Source organism: Bos taurus, chromosome 26, assembly GCF_002263795.3.
Source record: "Bos taurus isolate L1 Dominette 01449 registration number 42190680 breed Hereford chromosome 26, ARS-UCD2.0, whole genome shotgun sequence".
Taxonomy (NCBI): domain Eukaryota; kingdom Metazoa; phylum Chordata; class Mammalia; order Artiodactyla; family Bovidae; genus Bos; species Bos taurus.
Window position 1 is genome coordinate 11,162,094 of NC_037353.1, and position 21,394 is coordinate 11,183,487.

Sequence of the window (21,394 nt, forward strand, 5' to 3'; positions counted from 1 at the left end):
ACAATATTAGGATAAGTAGAAGCTCTGACGTGACAAGAGTCAGAAATGGGAACTGATACATCCGCAAAGTGACCGGAAAGTCACTTTGCCAACTCACACCCCTGTTGGCACAAGCCTCTTGAAAGGAGTCTTTTGACAGAAAAGAAAGGGTGACTGTACTTCTTACTTTTAAATACTCATCTCTAAAAAATCTGACTATTTTTACAATGGCATTAAATTCTGAAAAATCCTTTGAAATTACTCTTTGTATTGTTTTCAAATCCAGGTCATTTAAATAAGGAATTCATGCTCACCATTTTGTAGACAAAGTATTTTGACCCCAAAGTACTGCCTAATTTGATCATCAATAATGCAAATCAGACTTGGTTCCCAATGACCTTTGATGTTTCCAAAAATTATATTCACCTTCTTGAAGACCAGACATTATTGAGGATATTCAAAGAATAAATTAAAAGTTTAAAGTAGCTTCAAAAAATGAAAGTTCTAAAATATAATGAACAATGATAGCTTGACCTTAAAAGTCCCTAAGGCTACTTTTAAGAGGATAATATCAATTGGATATATATTTCACACTATATTTTTGAGTCAATATTTTACTACATGTATTTATACCTGTGAATATTTAATAAGGTCTGTTATTTCAAATATGCTGAAAAAAGGTATAAAAGTTATTGTTAACTCACCCCTAAAGATATCAGTCCAATGTCTTTTTATGATCATAAAAGTCAGTATAATTGCTGGTCATCATCAAGGAGAAAGTGGAATACACTGAAAAATATAATCCTGCTTGTATCAAACATCAGCATCCATAATGCTGCATATAATTCTGTTCACTTGCAAATAATATATATTTCAATCTCAGAAGAGTCAGATGACTAAAGTGTCTCAAGATATGAAGTCTCCATGTGAAGAGGAATTAAAAAGTAGGGAGTTTCTTCAATAGCAGAGAAATAGATCAAAGAGTGATGGGCTTGAATCTCACAAATTACAGGGCTCAGCCCACCAGACTGCCCCATGCTGGTCTCAGGCCCTGGGGAACCCGTACCTGTGGCTGATCAACTAGATTTCTGGGTGACCACCCCCTTTTCAGGTTCTAAAATTTGCTAGAATGGCTCACAGAACTCAAGAAAACACTACTTACTTTTACTGATTTATTATAAAAGATATAGATGAACAGCCAGATAGAAAGATACATAGGGCGAGGTCCGAAAGGGTCCTGAGTTGGAAGCTTCTGTCTGTGGAGTTAGGGTGTGCCACCCTCCCAGCAAGTGGATGCCAAGTTCACCAGTCCAGAAGCTCTCTGAATCTCTAGTTCAAGAGCTTTTATAGAACTCAGTCTCCAGCCCCACTTCTTTCCTCTCCCAGGAGATGAGTGAGTAGGGCTGAAAGTTCAAATCCTCTAATCACTGAGTCTTTCTGGAGACCAGCCCCACCCTGAGGCTATCAAGCCACCCCTCCAACTGCCACTGCCCCCCTCCAAAATTATCTCATTAGCATAAACTCAGGTGTGCTTAAAAGAGCTTCCCTGGTGGCTCAGTGGTAAAGAATCAGCCTGCCAGTGCAGGAGATGCTGGTTCGATCCCTGGGTCAGGTAGATCCCTTGGAGAAGGAAATGGAACTCATTCTCCAGTATTCTTGCCTGGGAAATCCAAAGGACAGAGGAGCCTTGGACTACAATCCATGGGGTCGCAAAGAGTCAGACACAATTTAGCAACTAAACAAGACAACTAAGTATAACAAAGTACACTCCAATCGCTCAGAAAATCCCAAAGGTTTTCAGGATGCCTTACCAGTAGCTAGAGACAATAACTATGCTTTTTTATTTACTATAAAATTTTATTTTTACTATACCTCAAAGTTTCAATTGAGGTAATGATATAAAATTAATGTGAAATTATATTGTGATGAGCCAGATGACCATCTTTAGAATTTACACCAAAAAACCTCATTTCACATCTCTTGGGTTCCTCACTCAGCTTTGAAAATACAAAAAGGCTGGGAGAGTGAAGATTAAAAAAGAGGCTTTGGGGGAATTCCCTGATGGTACAGTGGTTAGGACTCAGAGCTTTCACTGCTGTGGCCCCAGTTCAATGCCTGGTTGGGGAACTAAGATCCCGAAAGCCATGTTGCAGCTTCAGAAAATAAAGAAGATTTTTTTTTTTTTTTAAAGAGACAATTTCTTTATGGAGGATGGCTCGACCCCTATCTCATGCTTAGAAAAACGAGGGTGTCAAGGAATCCAGGGCCTAGTTGGGACTCTGCGTTTGAAAGCACAGTGGAGGGGGATCAGATTCCAGGCCCAGAGGACCAGAAGAGAAGCTGGAAAATGACTCTGACCCTGGCACAGAGGAGAGTTGCCCGCTTCTGGCAATAGTAACTGCATGTTCCCTTCTTCAGGAGGACTCCAGGGATCCAGGAAAGTTTCCCACAGGTCATGACAGACTTTGCTGTGGAAAAAGCTGCCTGGAGCCATTATCTATGCTAGCTGAGTCACTTAGCCTTATCTGACTCTTTGCAAGCCCTCCAGGTTCCTCTGTCCATGAGATTCTCCCGGCAAAAATCCTGGAATGGATAGCCATGCCCTCCTCTAGGGGGTCTTCCCGACTCAGGGATTGAACTAGCATCCTTTTCATCTCCTGCATTGGCAGGTAGGTTCTTTATCACTAGGACCACCTGGGAAGCCCTCACAGTCCCACCAAGAGGGTCTCTAGGAAGGGGAAGTGGTTCTCTCATGCACGGCAAGGGTCCATAACTATCAGAGAGCCAAGAACTGAGGGGGTTACAAGCAGCCAGGGAAGCACCTCATGCCTCGTGCTTGTGCCTAGAGGGACAAGCAAAAATAAAATTAAATTAAAATGAAACCAGCCCCTGGATAAAGAGCGTACATACCAAGTAAGATTGTGCCCTCATCTCCTAATCTCCTCAACGACTGAACTAAGCCCTAGTGGAGCTCAATTTTTTTTTTGTTTTACAACAAGCTGGGAGAAAAGAAACACTAGTCCAAAAAAGAAGGAAGGATGATGCCTCCCTCTCCCTCTCCAAACAGCCAACTTCACAGCAGTGCTGCCTGGGGAGAAGGTAAGACAGCATTATGTTAAATTTTACATTTTTATCATTTGCGTGGGTTCAGTTCAGTTCAGTTCAGTTGCTTAGTCGTGTCTGATTCTTTGCGACCCCATGAACCACAGCACGCCAGGCCTCCCTGTCCATCACCAACTCCTGGAGTCCACCCAAACTCATGTCCATTGTGTTGGTGATGCCATCCAACCATCTCATCCTTTGTCATCCCCTTCTCCTCCTGCCCTCAATCTTTCCCAGCATCAGGGTCTTTTCTAATGAGTCAGCTCTCTGCATCATGTGGCCAAAGTACTGGAGTTTCAGCTTCAACATCGAGTCCCTCCAATGAATACCCAGGACTGATCTCCTTTAGGATGGACTGGTTGGATCTCCTTACAGTCCAAGGGACTCTCAAGCGTCTTCTCCAACACCACAGTTCAAAAGCATCAATTCTTCGGCCCTCAGCTTTCTTTACAGTCCAACTCTCACATCCATACATGACCACTGGAAAAACTATAGCCTTGACTAGACAGACCTTTGTTGGCAAAGTAATGTCTCTGCTTTTTGATATGCTGTCTAGGTTGGTCATAACTTTCCTTCCAAGGAGCAAGCGTCTTTTAATTTCATGGCTGCAATCACCATCTGCAGTGATTTTGGAGCCCCCCAAAATAAAGTCTGTCACTGTTTCCACTGTTTCCCCATTTATTTGCCATGAAGTGATGGGACCAGATGCCATGATCTTCGTTTTCTGAATGTTGAGCTTTAAGCCAACTTTTTCACTCTCCTCGTTCACTTTCATCAAGAGGCTTTTTAGTTCCTCTTCACTTTCTGCCATAAGGGTGGTGTCATCTGCATATCTGAGGTTATTGATATTTCTCCCAGCAATCTTGATTCCAGCTTGTGCGTCTTCCATCCCAGCGTTTCTCATGATGTACTCTGCATATAAGTTAAATAAGCAGAGTGACAATATGCAGCCTTGATGTACGAATTGAGATGGTGTGACTTGAAGTGACCAAGGGTGAACAGAAAGTTACAGAAACAGTTCACGTTTTCATCCAGAGATAGCGGTGGGCTATTCTCTACTGAACAAGTTTTAAAGAGAAAATGGGAAATGGGGGAAAAAAAAAAAAGAGTTGCAGTTTCAATACAACCCACAAAGGAGGGCTGTTCAACATCAATAAGAGTATCACTGTGACCCATAAAAATTTTACAAAATATCTCCGGAGGCAAAACCAATTGAAGTAGAAACAGTCAGGAAAAGTTTAGACCAATTCATAGATAATATAGTAAGTCCCCTACCTATGATCGTTCAAGTTTCCAACTTTCAAAGTTGTAAGCGTGCATTCCCTCAACATTAGGCTTGAGTGAACTGCAGCTCAACCTCCGTCTCCTATTGCTGACAGTCCTTCGGCTCTACCAGCTCCCACCTCCTCTCCCTCCCCCAGTCCGCAGCTCTACTTGCCTGTTCACTCGATGCCACCCTGTGTGCCAGCTGTTCTACTGCACCACTGTACATTTCAAGGTTATGTACTGTAAGATTAAAAATGTCTATTTTTTCTGCTTTTTCGGTATTATTGTATGAAAAGTATTATAAACACAGCACATAGAGCCGATTGTGTTAACTGGGTACCTAGGCTAACTGTTGGACTTACAAACTGGACTTATGAACGAGCTCTCGGAACATGTGTATGTGGGGACTTATTGTATCAAAATAGGTTTCCCAGACCAAGAGGGAAGATGTTTGGAAGCTGCTGTCACACTTTGATGCTAACATGATATCCATGTCCTCCCACTGGCTCCATCTGTTTGTGGTGTCACACTTACAAAAGAACCACAGGGCAATTTTAATGTTTTAAAGCTGCACATATCTTAATTGACCATAACCATAATATAGCAAAATAGAGCACTCCATCATGATCGGTACTTCATTGACCAAGGCACTTTAAATAAGACTCTATAAAGATGATGATAAATGTATATAGATTATCCACTAAAGGTTAGTATTGATTTTCTCTTGAAGTCATCCTTTATCTTATGTGGCCTGAGAGAGAAGAGCAGTTTAGGCACAAAAGTGGGAACAACCCAGCCATGCCTAAATGAATTAGCAAAAATTGTCTATAAATAATTTATTTTAGTAAGCCTGTACTACTTTGTCATGGTTGCACATCCATAAAATAAAAGAATAACTTACATTTGTTGTACAGTGCAATGGACTTCCTATCCATAACTATTACTGTATTTAAGTCTCAGAGATCTAGTGAGGAAAATAGAGGAAGTAATGGTCATATCTTGTTTTTCCTTTTTTTTCTGCCCAGCATCCAGGCCAAATCACTTAGACCACAGCATCTCATTTTTCCATCAGGAATCTTACCCATTCTCAGATAGTGTGCTTTGGGAACCTACATGTTCCTGGAGAGGCATGGCTGGTTAGAGGCACAATGATTCATTCAGAGACTTAGGAACCAAACTAGACCAGTAAGAGTCAGCCTTGCAGCATTTGCTGGAACAATTGGGAAGAAGTGCCTTCATTGCATGGGATTCCAAGTCATAGAATGGATACAGTGAGCTGCTGGTGGCCATTTTTGTCTCCACTGGGAGACACCCCACCTAAAATGAAGTCAACCCAGGAAAGAGAAGGAGTGAGATAAATACATATTTCTGAAACTGTGTAAACATTTGAATCAGCCCTAACTAAATCCCACCCTTGGAGCTCTCTGTTCAGTGAATAAATGAATTAGTTTTTGCTTATAGTCACATTGACTTTTATTTCTATTATTTGCACCCAAGCTCCTGATTAGTTTTTTGATGTCAAATTCATCTTTTCAATTCCTCAGCTTGGCTCCCCATCCCATATAGTTGTACTGTCTGTGTAGCTGTGCTGTGCCTAGTCTCTCAGCCCTGTCCAACTCTTTGCGACCCCATGGACTGTAGCCCGCCAGGCTCCACTGTACGTGGAATTCTCCAGGCAAGAATACTAGAGTAGGTTGCCATGCCCTCCTCCAGGGGATCTTCCCAATCCAGGGATTGACCCCAGGTCTTCCGTGTTGCAGGCAGATTCTTTACTGTCTGAGCCACCAGGGAAGCACCACCAATGTTTTATAGGCTTAAACACTCAAATAATCAGATAAGCCAGCAATCATCAGAACCAGGAGGTTCAGAAGAATGAGTCTGTAACATACAGCAGATATTTTAAATGCAGGGTTCTCACTAAAGTAATTTTGTCAAAACAGACTAGTACCAATCAATCCATTTCCCCTAATGCTAAGTTTTGGATGCCTGGGAAATTGAAGCATTGAGAGCTACAGAAATACAGTAGAAATAAAAAAATCCAAGTAACTATATTGGTTCCATTCCTGTTAGCAAACAAATTCAATCATCCACACACTATTTTTTCTTTTCTTAAAGAACTGTTAATAGCAATGTTTGGGATCAGGTTTTTCAATTATATAATATGAAAATCTGCCAGAATTATTACATAAAGCAAATATTTTAAATCTGACAATGAAACCAATCAGTCAAGGATCAAAGAGGACATATATAGCTAGTTCATTAACAAAAACATATGTTCTATCTTACACTGTTGATAGGATATTAGTTGGTTCGATTTTTTTGGAGTGATATTTTGCAGCATCTAGCAAAAGTTTAAATGAACTTAAATTCTGACCCAGTACTTCTACATTTATTTAGGAATCTGTCATATAGTAACACTCCCCTAAATGCTCTAGTATATTTGGATAAAGGTGCATTAGCACAACTTGTAACTACAAACACACTGGAAGTAGTTTCTATTTGCAGGGAATCAGCTGGATAAATTGTGGTACATTCAGACTCCAATTTACTACAGATTGAATATAAATGTTTATCTTTGCTCTCTCCTAAAATGCCACTGATGGTAAAGGCATAAAAAACAGAAACAAGTCACAAAGATAAAGTGAACAGGAGAGATGATGACAGCAGATAAGAAATGTGAACCAAACACTGGAAGCTGGGAAATAAATGAACAGATGGTATAGGACTTAGCCAGAGAACGCTGAAACCTAAGCCAGCAGGGAAGGAATACAATAAGGAGTCAGCCAATTGCAGAATCACAGGAAGAGTCAGAAATGGAGGAACAGAGGATTTCTTAAAGGCAGCAAATGTGGTTAAAAACAGGATAGACAGAAAGTCTTTAAAAGTTCTCCTCCTCCCCACCCACCCCAGAATCAATGTCATTTGCAACAACACGGACGGACCTAGAGACTATTACAACCGAAGCAAGTCTGCTGCTGCTGCTAAGTCTCGTCAGTCGTGTCCGACTCTGTGCGCCAGCCCACCAGGCTCCCCCGTCCCTGGGATTCGCCAGGCAAGAACACTGGAGTGGGCTGCTATTTCCTTCTCCAATGCATGAAAGTGAAAAGTGAAAGTGAAGTCACTCAGTCGTGTCCGACTCTTAGCGACCCCATGGACTGCAGCCCACCAGGCTCCTCCGTCCATGGGATTTTCCAGGCAAGAGTACTGGAGTGGGGTGCTATAAGTCAGACAAAGACAAATAACCATAAGATATCACATATATGTGGAATCTGAAATACAGAAATAAAGCTGTCTACAGAAGAGAAACAGATTCACGGGCTGTCAAGGTGGAGAGGGTTACGACAGGGATAGATTGGGAGTTTGAGATTAGCAAATGCAAACTATTTTATAAATAGGATAGATAAGCAACAAGATTCTATTGTACAGCACAGGGAACTATACTCAGTATCCTGTGACACATCTTAGTGGAAAATAATATGAAAAAGAATACATATATGTGTATATTTTATATATATATATATAACCGAATCACTTTGCAATACAGCAGAAATTTTAATATAACATTGTAAATCAACTATATACTTCAATCTCTGGAGTAGGAAATGGCAATCCACTCCAGCATTCTGCCTAGGAAATCCCATGGACAGAGGAGCCTGATGGGCTATAGTCCATGGGGCAGAAAGAGTCAGACACAACTGAGCATGCACACTGATACTTCAATAAAACTTTCTTTAAAAGTTCTCCCCCTCACACCATGAGAAAATTGGTCTCCCCTTCTCTGGAGAAAAAAATGGTGTTTACTCTGGAAACACTGCACACTATGATATTGGAAACTGCAGATACAGTTGGGGGTGAAGGGGGAAGGTGAAGCCCAATATGACAACACACAGGTTAAATGAAAACCATACTGAAAGGTGAAACACTCTGTCCCAAAACCTGTGCTTCATTTAACTCCCAGAACACCACCAGCCAAACTTCTAATATCGGGGCAAAAGACTGAGATATATCTTTGGAGAAACTGACCACACTGAGAGCGAAGGTACTAATTTGGGAGATGCAGGAACTACATTCTACAATACTGCTGGATCCAGAGCCCCTCTTCACAATGCGGCTTGCCAGTTCACCAATTCTTCCACCCAATCAGCTTTCTAGCACCTCATTCTTGAATGAATAGACAACCACAGATCACAGATAATGAAAGCCTCTAGTATAAGCTAGGATAGAGGGAAATCAGGAGGGGGATGGAAAAGTCAACTCAGAGGAAACAAGGATCATGACAGTTGAGGGCATGAAAGAAAAGGAAAGGTCAGGAAAGAATTAAAAAGAAAACACACAACTTTTGTTAGTATCTTCAAAAAGTTAAAGAAAACAGTGTAAAAATGAAGCATGAAATGGTAGGCTATAAAAAGAACCAAAAAAGAACTCTTGGAATTAAAATATGACTCTTGGAATTAAAAAGTTTATGGAAGGACTGGAAGATAAAGTTGCAGAAATACCCCAGAAAGTAGACAAAAACACAAAGATAGAGAATACTAGAGAGAAAGAATAAGAAAATTACATTGGTCCGGAAAATTAAATAGTCAAATAATAGGTGTCCCCATAACAGAGGAAACAGGAGGAAATACGTGATGAAAAACACTATAAAAACATGTCCCACATTTGAGTATCCAACAAAGTTAATGAAAATCCTCACAGCTCCCAATCTCACACCATTTACAAAAGTCAATTCAACAACATATGAAAGGCAAAATGATTAAGCTTTAAGAATATAATACCTTCATGAGTTGGAGGTAAGGAAAGAATGCTAGAACAGAGCTCAAAGAGCCTTAAGCACGAAGGGAAGACACTGATTCATTTAACTGCATTAAAATTTATAAATCAGAAGATATGATTAAAGAGTTAAAAGACAAAACAGAAAACAGAATATATCTGCAACAGATATAACCCACAAAGGGTTTATATCAAGAATATAAAAGAAATTCCTATTAATCAATATGATTAAAAGGACAATACAATAGAAAATGGACTTGCACAGACAATCCACACAAATAGAAATCCAATGGCCAGTGAATATATGAAAAGATGCTCAACATTATCTGCAGTGAAACATACAAATTAAAACACGAGATAAATGTGAGCCCTAATGTAAGCTATGAACTTTGGTAAATTGCTTCAGTCGTGTTCAACTCTTTGCAATGCTTTGGACTGTAATCTGCCAGGCTCCCCTGTCCTTAGGATTCTCCAGGCATGAATACTGGACTGGATTGCCGTTTCTTTCTCCAGGGGATCTTCCTGACCCAGTAATCATAATCATAATAATAACATATCAATACTGGTTCATCAACTGTATTGAATATACCACATCAATGCAAGATGTTAATAAAAGGGGAAAACATGTGGGGCCAGAGAAAGAGTATATGGAAACTCTGTATTTTCTCTTCAATTTTTTATAAACCTAAAACTGCTCTAAGAAAGTCTATTAATTAAACACAAACACACACACACAATGAGATACCAACATACATGCACCACACTGACAAAAAATTTTAAAAGGCTGGTGATCTCAAGTGTTGGCAAGGATGTAGAGCAATGAGAACTCTCACTTACTATTAGTGGAAGTGTAAATGGATACAAATATTTTGGAAAACCACTTGGCACTATCTAATAAAGTTAAAGACAGGATTTCCACATGACCTCTCCTAAGTGTGTATCAATAGAAATGCATATACAAATGTATGAGAGCATGTGTATGAGAGTGTTTATGCAGCCATCTTTTGTGAAAACCCCAAACTGGAAAAGTCCAAATGTCTACTAATATCAGTAACTGGAACAAAGGAAAACCAAGTTGCAATGAAACATGCACCCATACAGATGAATCTCAGAAACTTAATAATAAGTGAAAGAAACAAGTCCCCAAATACTATGCACAGTGGTATTTCATCCTCATGAATTTCACAAAATTAAAACTAAATTGTATTATTTAGAGATGTACACAAAAATGATAAACATATAAAGAAAAACAAGGAAGTGAATTCCACAAAACATAAGACAGTGGCTACCTAGCTGGGGGAAGGAAATGTGATCAAAGAGATTCAGCACACAAGAAGTGGGGCTGAAGGGGGAGTATCTTCTAAGATATTTGCAAAGTTCTATTTCTTAATCTCCGTGGAGTTAGAAAAGGAAAAAATAAAAAAGAGCAAAACACGGAAAATATAACTAGTCCCTCTGGTTTTGTAACTAGTGGTTGCTTGCATTCTCCAGATCAGTCATTCTCATCGCAGCCACGTTAGAAGACCAATAAGCAGTTTTGAAATTAAAAGATGCTTACTCCTTGGAATCAAAGCTATGACTAACCTAGACAGCATATTAAAAAGCAGAGACATTACTTTGTCAACAAAGGTCCGTCTAGTCAAGGCTATGGTTCTTCCAATAGTCACGTATGGATGTGAGAGTTGGACTATAAAGAAAGCTGAGAGCCGAAGAATTGACACTTTTGAACTGTGGTGTTGCAGAAGACTCTTGAGAGTCCCTTGGACTGCAAAGAGATCCAACCAGTCCATCTTAAAGGAGATCAGTCCTGGGTGTTCATTGGAAGGACTGAAGTTGAAGCTGAAACTCCAATACTTCGGCCACCTCATGCGAAGAGCTGACTCATTTGAAAAGATCCTGATGCTGGGAAAGACTGAGGGCAGGAGGAGAAGGGGATGACAGAGGATGAGATAGACGGTTGTATGGCATCACCGACTCAATGGACATGAGTTTGGGTGAACTCCGGGAGTTGGTGATGGACAGGGAGGCCTGGCGTGCTGTGGTTCATGGGGTCACAAAAAGTCAGACACGACTGAGCGACTGGACTGAACTGAACTGAACTGAACTGAACTGAAGCAAAGTTCTAGGGCCAGAAGAGACTAGCTCCCTCAAACTTTCATAGAACTCTGTGAACTGTTCCACTCTCCACCTTCATAAAGGGTTCTTAGGAGAGCTGTCTGGTTGAACCAGCGTCGTAAAGTGAGGGTAGTTGGCAACAATGTGGGGGGTACCAATAAGACTGACTGTTAAACTTTTTGTTAAAAGCAAAAATGAAATGAAGCAAGACCCTATGGTCTTTGCCCTCCACATCCTCCATCTGCCTTTTGTCTGTGGAAAAACTTATGCCAAAGAATAAGTTTAATCAAAGTGAGAAAATGTAGAACAAAAGAAAACAATCAAAGGAGACCAAATAATAGTTCAGTCATCAAGCAAAGTCAAGGACCTTTAGTTCCTCCTCAAGGGCTAAAGATAATATTCTGAGCCATATCCTGTGAGCTGCCCTGTAGATACTACAATGCTCACCATGTGGAAGAAGTTAACTGCATGATGACCAGACTGCAGCCATAAATAAGCTGCTACAGTTCTGAGAACTGGCCTCAAAAAAATGGAAACAAACCAACCCTGGAACTGAAGACTAACTTTACCCAAAACAATCAAAATGACGCTGGATTAGACCACCGATGATCTATTTCAAAATGACTGTCAGAGCTAACGGTGCTGCTTCTGCATGTAGCCCTCTCCCTGTGGCTCTCACGGCTTTTGCCCACTGGTTGTCAGTGGGGTGGAGGGAATCGGCTTTTCGACTGAAGTCGGCCCTCCTCCCCGATTGCCGGATTCCAAAATACGGCAAACTCTCCTTTCCACCAACCTGGCCTCTCTATTGGCTCTTGAGCAGCAGTTGGACTCCATTTTCAGTTCCAAAAGGATATGATCAATTCTAAGCAAAAGTTTTCTTAGTGATTTAAGTATTTATTATTCAAGTGGCAAGAAATTTAAGAGCTATCTTTAACCTGATTGGTGGCATTAAGATATTGAGAGGGGAAAAAAAGAGTTGGATTAAGGATGGATAAATAGGCAAAAGGAATAAAATATTATAAATAAGTAACATAAATAACATAAAATACAAGAGAAAATGCACTCTGCATAAATCCACTTTGATACTGTATCAGAAACTAGGGGTTATAATCAATCCATTATAAAGAAAAAAGTGTTCTGGAGCAAAAAAAAAAAAGTATAAATTACAATTATTCTCACCACCACTACCAGAACATTAAATAATGTTTCTGATTGGTTCTTACCTCTGTAATGACGGTAACTCTCAGGACTAAGAAAATTTAGAGGACCGTGTTTTACTTCCCTACTTCCTCACTCAATGAGAATGGGTCACTCTCTCAAGAAAGCTGCATTCACAGTGGCATAGTTTAGTGCTAAGTTGCTTCAGTCATGTCCAACTCTGTGCGACCCATGGATTATAGCCCACCAGGCTCCCCTGTCCATGGGATTCTCCAAGCAAGAATACTGGAGTGGGTTGCTATGCCCCTCTTCAGGGGATCTTCCAGATCCAGGGATGGAACTCTTATCTCTTCTGTCTCCTGCATTGGCAGGTGGGTTCTTTATCACTAGCACCACCTAGGAAGCATAGAGTTGCATAGAGTAAACCATATAATGCCTCCTTGCCCCACTTATCCACATTCTTATGCCACTGGATACAGGAAAATCCCACATAGGCCCACTCTCTGATCCCACCCCTCATTCACTTTCTCTGGAGTTTGAATTCTGGAAGGGAAGCCAGTTCATCAATGTTAAACTGAATCAAGACACATGTAGAAGACAAAAACCACAGATCAATAGAGTTCTAAGGAGACCCTAGGAGTCACTAGATGAGGCATGCATGATCAACTGGCATCCATGGGCCACATACAGTCTCCCAATATGACCTGTTTGACCCTCATGCTGATTTTTTAGAAATTAGAACCAGTTTCCAATACTTAAGAACCAGACAATTCTACAACGATCCAGATTTCTTGCTTTGCTTTAAAAATCTGGAGATTCTAACAACTCTGTGTCCCAAAACTTATGACATGACATGATCAGCCCCTGGTGTAGCTCAAGATCCTCATTTTTCAGAATGGAAAAGCTGATGCTCAACAAAGGGAATTCATAGATATCACACAGTAAGTTAGAACCATTAATGAGATGAGAACAGAGGCTATCGGGCTCTTGACTACATAACCCTGGAGACAACCCTGGAGACGTCAGCCAACTTGCCAACACATCGTCCCTAACGCTCGGACCTGTCTAGTCATATAAGCCACAGAGCAATGTCTTGACGAGGAGCCTGGTCCACCTGCAAGGAGCTCAGGGATTCAGAAAGCTGAGAAAAGCATGGTTCTAAGCTTACCTTTCTACTTGCTGGACAGGAAGTAAACTCCTTTCATGGTTGCAGCTGCATGTCAGGGAGGCTGAGCACCGAATCCCCAGGAGGTTCTGACACTTTGTGAGCTGGGGAGGGAGGGGAACTGAGCGAGAGGAGGCCTGTGCGCCTCTACCTCCAGTCTGCACTTTAATTAAAGTACACACTCTGTGTCTGTTCAGAATTGCCCTGTTTGGCCATGTGCCATGTTGATAAACATTTTCTCCGGATTTCCTGACTCCTCATCTAGCACACATCCTATTATATGCTATTGCTATCCTGCGTGCAGCTACTGATTTAAGGATTAGACCGGGATAAACATCAGAAAGAGATTAAAAAAAAAAATGATTTCATTAAGAGAATGTTTCTCTGAAAGAAGACACTTTCTAATCAGATGTAAAGTAACTTTTTCCTATGGAGGTCAGAATTATATTTTACGTATGTATGTGAACTATGTAATTATTCCCCCAAAAACCTAAATTTATAAAGGCACACAGCCTACGTAAGATAAAACTAAAAGTACAATTTTCATTTTACCTACTTCTGTACTATTTGAAAATTTAACAGGAAACAAGTATTACTGTTATACCCAATAAAAATACAGTAACATTTCTAGTTCGACTGACTGAGATTAATTACATTAGCTATGATCTCTAATTTATATACCATTGGCTGAAGTATAATTACTGACAAGGGAAGTTGTTCCAGATATAATAGTTACGTGAACAAATTAAGTTGCAAAACTGTGTACCATCTACCACGTTTTTATCAAATATATAATACGTAAAATATCTATAAAACATCTGAACATTTTATTTTTAAAGGATAAGATATAAAAAGGAAAGACTAAGACAAAGGTACAAAATAAAATGAGGGAGAATATTAACACAGATAAAATCAATCCACTTCCTATAGGGAGGTCACAAAAGTTGGCCTTAAAATTTCTAGACATAGACAATAAAGGAAAACTAGCCTGAAGCTGAAGCTCCAATACTTAGGCTACCTGACGCAAACAGCTGACTCATTAGAAAAGACCGTGACGCTGGGAAAGATTGAAGGCAGGAGGAGAAGGGGACAACAGAGGATGAGATGGTCGGATGGCATCACCAACTCAATGGACATGAGTTTGAGCAAGCTCCAGGAGATGGTGAAGGACAAGGAAGCCTGGCATTCTGCAGTCCATGGGGTCACAAAGTGTCGGACGCAACTAATCGACTAAACAATAGCCAGATACGTGATCTGTAATGTCCCCAAGGTAATGATAAACCAACTAGACTAAAGCCATACAAGTTTTCCTAACAGTAATAATAGTGACGCTTACATAGTGTTTATTGCATGCCTGGGAGTCATTCATTTAATCTTCTCTATGATGACCAAAGGGAGTGCAAAAACTACTAGCCCATTGTAAAGATGGGGAAACAGAGGCACACAGAAATTAATGCATGACTTACCAAAGGTCACACAGGTGTTTAAATCCTGCCTGGAGTGCAGGCTCCAGAGTCTCCACAACTTCAATTTGAGGCTGAAATTCAGACAGAGTGACTTTTAACCACTGCAGGATCTCTTCCATCCCTCACAGGAAAAACTATGTTGTAAGACTAACATTCTCAAGATCAGTCTTACAGGAGGCACCGTGACACATTTTGGAAGGCTTTTCATTTTTTATTTAATTATTATTTTGCCATGCTACATAGCATGTGAGAAATCTTAGTTCCCCAACCAGGGATCAAACCCATGTCCCCTACAATGGAAGTTCGGAGTCCTACTCCCTGGACCACCAGGCAAGTCCCTTGGAGGGCTTTTTAGATGGGACTGTACCTGTATAGCAATGGCACCCAACTCCAGTACTCTTGCCTGGAAAATCTCATGGATGGAGGAGCCTAGAAGGCTGCAGTCCATGGGGTCGCTGAGGGTTGGACAGGACTGAGCAACTTCACTTTCACTTTTCACTTTCCTGCATTGGAGAAGGAAATGGCAACCCACTCCAGTGTTCTTGCCTGGAGAATCCCAGGGACGGGGGAGCCTGGAGGGCTGCTGACTATGGGGTCACACAGAGTTGGACACGACTGAAGAGACTTAGCAGTAGCAGCAGCATACATGTATAACTGAATGGAAGGCAGCACCCTTTATCAGACCAACCCCCGTCCCACCCCCGGCCCCCTCCCACCCCCCCCACCCCCGCTGCCACTTCTTAAACTCTCCAGCGGTTTTCTCCATTGGCCTGAGAATACCACCGACCCTCCTTACAACACACAAGGCCTTGAAGGATCCCCTTTAAAGCTTCACTTGTCACCTCTTGCCACTCTTCCCCTCAGTCTTGCTAAAGCAGCTTCCCATGTCTTCTTTCTCTGAACATGCTAAACTCATGTTTGCCTCTGGGCCTTTGCAACTGCTCTTTCTTGCCTGGAATCCCTTTCCACCCCCATGGTCTTTAAAAGGTGGTCTCTTCTTGTCATTCAGATCTCAGGTCAAATGTCTCTTTCTAAGAGAGCCCTTCCCCACCGTAACAATGCATGACCTCCCTTGTCCCCCCACCTCTAGTAACTCTATTAAATCAGGCTCTTTCATCTTCTTCATAGTACATTTATCACTCTTGGAAGCTGTTGCATTCACTAATTTTTTTATTGTCTTCACTACAAAGCCATAAGCTCTACGAGCAGGGGTAAATCTTGCCTATCTTATCCACTGCTGGATTTCCAGCACCTAGAACATGCTAATATATAACAGGTCCCCAGTAAATATTTATTGAGATTAAAAAATGAGTGAAGTCAAGGTGATCCTTACTGTGCTGCTTCTCATTTCAGTTATCTAGGCTGGCTATTCACACGGCCCAGATCCTTAACTGTTTGAAAGCATTGCTTCAGTGAGGACAGTGTAGGGAATATATGGCCTGCACAACCACCATTTGATGCTGGAATTCAGGCAGGATTGGTGCCCCCCCAAGTATTCCGGTCCAGCTGCAAACAAAAGGCCACCGCGGCATTCACCAGCTGGTGGGCAACGCTCCCGAGCAGAATTCAGCTGCTTGCCCAGGAGTTTGCATTTCAGAGCCGTGCACTGGACGGTTATCAAACATGTGTCAAGTGCCTGGAGCCCTTGGGAAAACAGAAGCAAAGAAACATCAATCATCTTGGCCGTACATCTGCCGAGCCTCGATACAGTTAATACCACTTCTTCAAGGAGCATGTATTTAAGTTTCCAGCTGCCACATCACGTTGGCTGCTACAGATCTAGGCCAACACAATGCTTATAAATACTGATTTGGCAGAGGACCAAGAATTCCCCACCTTTGTATCAACTAGGCTTCCATCTGTCCGAAGAAGCTGGACAGTGTTGGCACTCAGCTTTCTCTTATCTCTTCATCAACGATTAAAAAGATGAGGAGCAATGGAGGAGCAAAGCTTGTAGGAAACGTGTGCTCTAACCAAGATCAAAACCACAAGCTGAGGTCAGGGAAGGAGTTCCTATTTGGTAAGAAGAAACTTGTCAAATAGACACATACTTAATTTATTTCTCTCTGGTGAACATTCTCAAAGCAGCCCATGTCATTCAAAACAGTAGGCATTAAGGAAGATAACGCAGCGCTCCCTATAACAAATCTTATTAAATGATAATCCATCAAATGATGTGTTTCTCACATAACTGGCTTCTACCTTTTTTTTTTTTTATATTATTTTCCCTTGACATTAAATGTGCTCATGTGCCTCTGCTGCTGCTGCTAAGTTGCTTCAGTCGTGTCTGACTCTGTGCGACCCTGTGGACAGCAGCCCACCAGGCTCCTCCATCCCTGGGATTCTCCAGGCAAGAATACTGGAGTGGGCTGCCATTTCCTTCTCCACATGTGCCTCAGTTATATCCTACTCTTTGAGGCCCCATGGACTGTAGCCCGCCAGGCTCATCTGTCCATGGAATTTTTCAGGCAAGAATACTAGAGTAGGTTGCCATTTTCTCCTCCAAGGGATCTTCCCAACCCAGGTATCAGAACATTGTCTCTTGCATTGCAGATGGATTCTTTACCACCGAACCGCTGAGAAATCCCCTTGACATTAGCAATATCTTCCTAAAGTGGTAGGTCTTTGACTAGCCTCATTACATACACATAGCCTTGTTTTATTTGAAAAGGTAGTCAAAATGTGCTTTGGCAAAGAAGAAAACTCACAAACAATTAATGTAGTGCTAATCCATAGCTGTACCCTAATTCCACTTAGAATTATAAAAAGGTCCCTGTAAAATCACACTAACTTGTAAAGAACCTCTCTTCCTGGCTCTGTGTCTTCTCTGAGTGGAAGCACAGAGGGATGAAGTAGATGAAATATGAGGTGATTTCACGTCCAGGAGGGTAGAGAAGGGAGCCCTTGAGTACCCGGTAAGCGCCTTGAGTATGTGGATTTCTAGATGTGCATAAAGAAAGAGATGCAAATAGGTGGGTCATGGGCAGTGACCTGAAAAATGCCATGGGGCCAGGTGGGTCAGGAGAGGCGGGGGTGTGCAGTCATTGGCCAGATGGAGAAGAGATTGGGAGGAAGGGGCTCGCAGGGGAGTCTGCAATTGTCCCCATATGATTTAGACTACTAAAGCCACACTGAGCTGGTGCTTCAGTGATGGACAGGAATGGCAGCCCTCAGAAAAGGCTCTGGAGGAAGGCAAGTCACATGTCTATAGGCTAGAAAGGGGCAAGGGGTCTGCTTATCTTTTGAGAAGTTTGGGAGAAAACAAAGCACAAGAAATGTTGAGATGAACAGAGATGTCTTATCCAGATGTAATGATTAAGAAGTGAAATCACTCTTGGGCCTCTGGGATATACAATCTGTCCTCAGCTTCACCTCCTTCCAGCTCTACAAGGCCCAAATTTAGTCATCAGATCTTACCACTCTTTCTCGTAGCCACACAAAACCAGCACAAGTCCTAACAGCCCAAGTTAAGACCATTGCAACTGTCTCTCTGACTCTGCTTCAAATTCTTCAAACAAGGCAGCCAGAATTATCATGTCAAGAGAAAACAAACCAAAAAAAAAAAAAAAGGTTCCTCAGACCAGAAAAAGCTCCCTTAAAAGGTCACTGATAACTGATTAAACCAGTCAATCACTTGTAAAGATGCCCTTAACTAGTGCCTTTCCTTATCACCTATTCCCTGGCTCATCACTCTATCTCTAAAAACAAAACATACTCTCTCTCACATATATTATTGTAAACTGAACAGGCCTTATTTTCATAAACGTAATTATCTCCATGTAAGGATTTCTTTCAACTCTTTCTGAATTGATTCCTATGCAATCTTTACGGCCTTTTAAGCTGACGAAGGCACTTGCTATGAGCCTTAAAACTCTTTGGAAAATTACAAAATACATAATTTCACAGACGAGGAAATAAAGAAGCCCTCCCTTTCATTTGCAATCAACCAAGATGACCAGTCATAACCCTGGTGAGTAAACACACCGAAAAAGGAGATTTCTTCGTGCTAAAAATCCAAATGGGGCAGGAAGACGCACTTGGGCACCAGAAAGCCACCTGCCGAGGCCTAGTGATAACCGTGCTCTGCTGTGCTTAGTCACTCAGTCGAGTCCAACTCTTGCGCCCACATGGACTGTAGCCCGCCAGGCTTGTCTGTCCATGGGGATTTTTCAGGCAAGAATACTGGAATGGGTTGCCGTGCCCTCCTCCATGGTATTTTCCCAACCCAGGGAGACCCTGGTCTCCCGCACTGCAGGCAGATTCTTCACCATCTGAGCCATCAGGGAAGCCCATGAATACTGGAGTGAGTAGCCTATCCCTTCACCAGGGGATCTTGCCGACCCAGGAATCAAACCAGGGTCTCTGGCATTGCAGGCAGATTCTTTACTAGCTGAGTTACCAGGGAAGCCCCAGTGACAGCAGGCTCTGTAGTCTAATCTGCTGCCAAGAAGCCCTGTTTCTGCTTCACTGAACAGAAGAACGTGTGGCAGCTGGGCCTCCAGCGCTGGAACATCTACAGATGGCCTCAACCCTTGCAAAGTGGCAACGTGACAGGGGCAGCACCGAGTCCAAAGTCAACAAGCATGAGGACTCACGTGAAGTCCGCACAGTCCAGGGTAAACAGGAGCTACTGTCAACCTCTGAATTAAAACAGCTTGATTCTGAGTTTCAAACATTTTAAATTATGTGCGTTATACACGCTAAATTGGGGAAAAGGAGAGAATAGAGAAAAAAGACAATAATAAAAAATATTTACATCCTGCCAACTAATAAGCACTGTTTTTATGTGGAATAAATTCTTTGAATTTTTTTAATATTATATATGTACGTAAATGGGCAGCTGTGCTGTGCTCAGTCGCTCAGTTGTGTCCAACTCTTTGCCATTCCGTGGACTGTAGCCCTCCAGACTGCTTTGTCCATGGAATACATCTTTTTTTAAAGCAAACCTGAGAATTCATACCCATTACCATGGTTATTATTAAAAACAAAACCAAAAAAGTTAGCAAGGGTTCATAAGGATGTGGAGAAACTGAAACCCTTATGTATTGCCGGTGGGAATGTAAAACAGTGCAGCAGCTATGAGAACCAGTGTGGCGGTTCCTCAAAGAGTCAAAAGTAGAATTATCATATGATCCGACAGTTCCACTCCTGAGCACACACCTAAAAGAAACGAAAGCAGGAACTTGAACAGATATTTGTACATCCTTGTTCACAGCAGCATCATTCACAGTAGCCTAGGGATAAAAAATGTGGAAGTGTCAGTCACTCACTCGTGTCCAACTCTTAGAGACCCCATGGACAACAGGCTCCTCTGACCATGGACATCTCCAGGCAATACCGGATGGGTAACCATTCCCTTCTCCTGAGGATCTTCCCAACCCAGGGCCTAAACCAGGGTCTCCCACAGTGCAGGCAGATTCTTTACTGTCTGAGCCACCAGGGAAGCCCCAGCCAAAAGACAGCAGCAACCCAAATATCCAGATGAATGGATAAACAAATACCAGAATACTCTTTAGCCTTAAAAAGAAACCTCTGACTCATGGTACATCACCGATGAACCTTGAAGACATTATATGAAGTGAAATAAGCCTGTCACAAAGCGGCAAACAAGGTATGATTGAATTTATGTGAGGTATCTAGAATGGTCCAATTCATAGACAAAACGAGAATGGCAGTTGCCAGGAGCTGGAGGAGGGAGAACGGGGAGTTATTGTTTAATGGGCATGGGGTTTCAGTTTGAGGTGATAAAAAATGTTCTGGAGACAGATGGTGATGATAGCTGCACAGTAATGTGGATGTACTTTAACATCAGAGAACTGTACTCTTGTTTACTGAAATATAGATGATTTACAAAGTTGTGTTACTTTCACATGTACAGCAAAGTGATTCAGTTATATATATATATATATATTTCAGTCTTTAGAACTATACTCTTTTTTAATATATTTAATTGGAAGATAGTTGCTTTACAATACTGAGTTGGTTTCTGCCATACATCAACATGAATCAGCCACAGAACAAGACTCTTAAAAATGGCTGAAATGGTAAATTTTACATATTTTTTACCAAAATAAAGGATCATCCTATCTGTAATTTGCTCTTTTCACTTCATTTGATACCATGAGTGTTAATAAAGGTACTCTGTCTGAGCATGCAGACATGATTGCAAAGTATTTGACTGTATTAAAGTACCATAATGGGTTTCACCAGTCCTGTGTATTGGACAGTTATTAGGTTGCCTCTGATTTCTCTCTTCCCAAAAGACATTGAATGATTCAATCATGAGACGTATCAGGTCACAGTACATTCCTGATGATCCTTCTTTGGGATTCATTCTGGTCTTTCACAAATACACTGTAAATCTTCCACATCA

The 21,394-nt window shown here is 41.6% G+C and overlaps 1 protein-coding gene across 2 annotated transcripts in view; it reads right to left on the reverse strand.

The window, feature by feature from the left end:
• SLC16A12 (solute carrier family 16 member 12) overlaps positions 1-21,394 on the reverse strand; it is a 103,503-nt gene that overhangs the window by 59,383 nt on the left and 22,726 nt on the right. Inside the window, exon 2 of one of the 2 annotated variants that reach the window (XM_010819766.4) lies at positions 15,022-15,092. The exons of the other annotated variant lie outside the window; for it this stretch is intronic. The gene's annotated coding sequence lies outside the window, so the exon portion shown is untranslated. The remainder of the gene's footprint in view (positions 1-15,021; positions 15,093-21,394) is intronic. 2 annotated transcript variants of the gene reach the window in all.